At 50.0% G+C, this 2,520-nt stretch overlaps 1 long non-coding RNA gene and 1 other non-coding gene across 2 annotated transcripts; both read right to left on the bottom strand.

Moving 5' to 3' along the window:
* Positions 1 to 1,731: 1,731 nt before the first annotated feature.
* Positions 1,732 to 2,409, bottom strand: LOC121355623. The gene is made up of 2 exons (XR_005955444.1): positions 2,363 to 2,409; positions 1,732 to 1,790 (listed from the first exon to the last, which is right to left on the bottom strand). It is a non-coding gene; the product is annotated as an uncharacterized LOC121355623 (long non-coding RNA).
* Positions 1,861 to 1,947, bottom strand: LOC121355624. Its single transcript, XR_005955445.1, has one exon. It is a non-coding gene; the product is annotated as a small nucleolar RNA SNORD88 (small nucleolar RNA).
* Positions 2,410 to 2,520: the final 111 nt, after the last annotated feature.

The raw sequence follows: 2,520 nt of genomic DNA, 5'->3' as shown, positions 1-2,520 counted from the left end.
ATTCCTAATTTATTCCCTGAATCCCCCACAAATTACCAAAATTTTCCCCAATTCCCCCTCAAAATCCCCAATTTCACCCAAAATTCCCCTCAAAATTCCCAAATTATCCCCATCCTCTTCAAAATCCAAAAATTCCCCTCAAAATTCCACTTAAAATTCCCAATTCCCCTCAAAATTCCCAAATTTTTACCCAAATCCCCACCAAAATCCCCAAATTTCCCCTCAACGTTCCCAATTTCTGCCCAAAATTCCCAAATTTTCCCCAAAATTCCCCCCAAAATTTCCCGAATTTTTCCCTGAATCCCCCTCAAGGTCCCAAAATCCCCAAATTTTTCCCTCAAATCCCCTCCAGGAGCTCCCAAAATTCCCGGGAATCCTCCAGAGACCCTCCCCCAAATCAGGGACCCCAAAAATTCCCTCAGAGACCCCCAAAATCCCCTCAGGGACCCCAAAATTCCCTCAGGGACCCCAAAATCTACTCAGGATCCCCCAAAACTCCCTCAGAGACCCCAAAATCCCCTCAGGGACTTCTCAGGACCCCCCAAAACCGCGGGGACCCCAAAGTCCCCTCAGGATCCCCTAAAACTCCTTCATGGACCCCAAAAAATCCCCTCAGGGACCCCAAATCCCCTCAGGATCCCCCAAAACTCCCTCAGGGACCCCAAATCCCCTCAGGGACCCCAAAACTCCCTCAGGGACTCCAAAACTCCCTCAGGGACCCCAAAATCCCCTCAGAATCCCCCAAAACTCCCTCATGGACCCCAAAATCCCTTCAGGGACCCCAAAGCTCCCTCAGAACCCCTAGAAATCCCCTCAGGGACCCCAAAATCCCCTCAGAGACTTCTCAGGACCCCCAAAACTGCGGGGACCCCAAAGTCCCCTCAGGATCCCCCAAAACTCCCCAGGAGACCCCAAAACTCCCTCAGGGACCCCAAAATGCCCTCAGGGACCCCAAAACTCCCTCAGAACCCCTAGAAATCTCCTCAGGGACCCCAAATCTCCTCAGGATCCCCCAAAACTCCCTCATGGATCTCAAAATCCCTTCAGGGACCCCAAATCCCCTCAGGATCCCCCAAAACTCCCCAAGAGACCCCAAAACTCCCTCAGGGACACCAAAATCTCCTCAGAGCCTCTCCCTCCCCCTCACGGTTCCCGCGCCGCCTCCGCCTCCCTCATTTTCCCTCAAATACCCCCAAAACTCCGCAGGGACCACCCAGGATCCCATTATCCCTCCCAAACACCACAAAAAACCCCAAAATTCCCAAAAAAAACCCCCAAAATTCCCCAAATTTCCCCTCAGGGACCCCCGGCCGCCCTCACCTCACTGAGGATCTCCCGCCAATGGCGAACCCGCCCCCAAACTGCGCTCTGATTGGTTGCTTTTCCACCCACGTGACTCGCCGCTTCCGGTTTATGGGCGCCGCCATTTTACGTATTCCTCTATCCGCCACATAGGCGCCGCCATATTGAGAATGGAAACCGGAAGTTGCCGCGCGTACGGAGAACGGAACAGCGGAAGTGTAACTGAATGGGCGCGGCCATCTTGAGTTAACCGGAAGTTCCCCCTAGCGTGCCGCCATATTGCCAGCGCGCACCGGAAATTCCCCATGGGCGCCGCCATGTTGAACGCGGCCCCGCCCCAAAATCATCCAAAATTTGGGATAAAATCCCTGAAAATCCCAAAATCCCGGAATTTCCCCGCCACAAAAAAACCCCAGAGACTTTTTTTACGAGTTTAAATTTTTATTGAGAAGAATTTCCCCCCCCCTGCAAATTTCGGGCGGCGTCACCTGGAGAGAAAACAACAAAGGGTTAATTCCACCCCAAAATTCCCCAAAATTCCCAAATTTTGAGGTTTGGGGCCCCCTCAGACCCTCCCCGAGTGGGGGAGGGGCACGGGAATCCATCAGGGGGGGTCAGAGCCCAGTGCTGCCATCATGGGGGGCCCCACCCCCAAAAAATCCCAAAATTTCCCAAAATTGGCCCAAATCTTCCCAAAATTCCCAAAATCGCTCCGGATGTTCCAGATCCCCTGAAATGTTTCAGAATCCTCCCAAAAGTTCTCAAATCCCCCAAAAATCCAAATTGAACCCCAAAAAAATCCAAATTTAACCCAAAAATCCAATTTTAACCCCAAAAATCCAACTTTAACCCCCAAAAATCCAATTTTAACCCCAAAAAAAATCCAAATTTAACCCCCCAAAAAATCCAAATTTAACCCAAAAAATGCAAATTTAACCCCCAAAAATCCAACTTTAACCCAAAAATCCAATTTTAACCCAAAAATCCAACTTTAACCCCAAAAATCTCCTTTAAACCCCTCAAATTCCAACAAACCCCTTGGCTTCCCTCCCGGACTCACGGAATTTCGGGAATTCCCGTTTTTCCGGGAACTCTCCTCAATCCTCCGGCCCAAAAATCCCATTTTAACCCCTCAAATTCCAATTTTAACCCCAAAAAATCTCCTTTAAACTCCTCAAACTCCAAATTTAACCCAAAAAAATCCAAATTTAACCCCAA

Source organism: Pyrgilauda ruficollis, unplaced genomic scaffold (assembly GCF_017590135.1).
Source record: "Pyrgilauda ruficollis isolate IOZ18807 unplaced genomic scaffold, ASM1759013v1 scaffold2591, whole genome shotgun sequence".
Lineage (NCBI taxonomy): Eukaryota > Metazoa > Chordata > Aves > Passeriformes > Passeridae > Pyrgilauda > Pyrgilauda ruficollis.
This window is presented reverse-complemented; position numbering and strand designations above follow the sequence as displayed.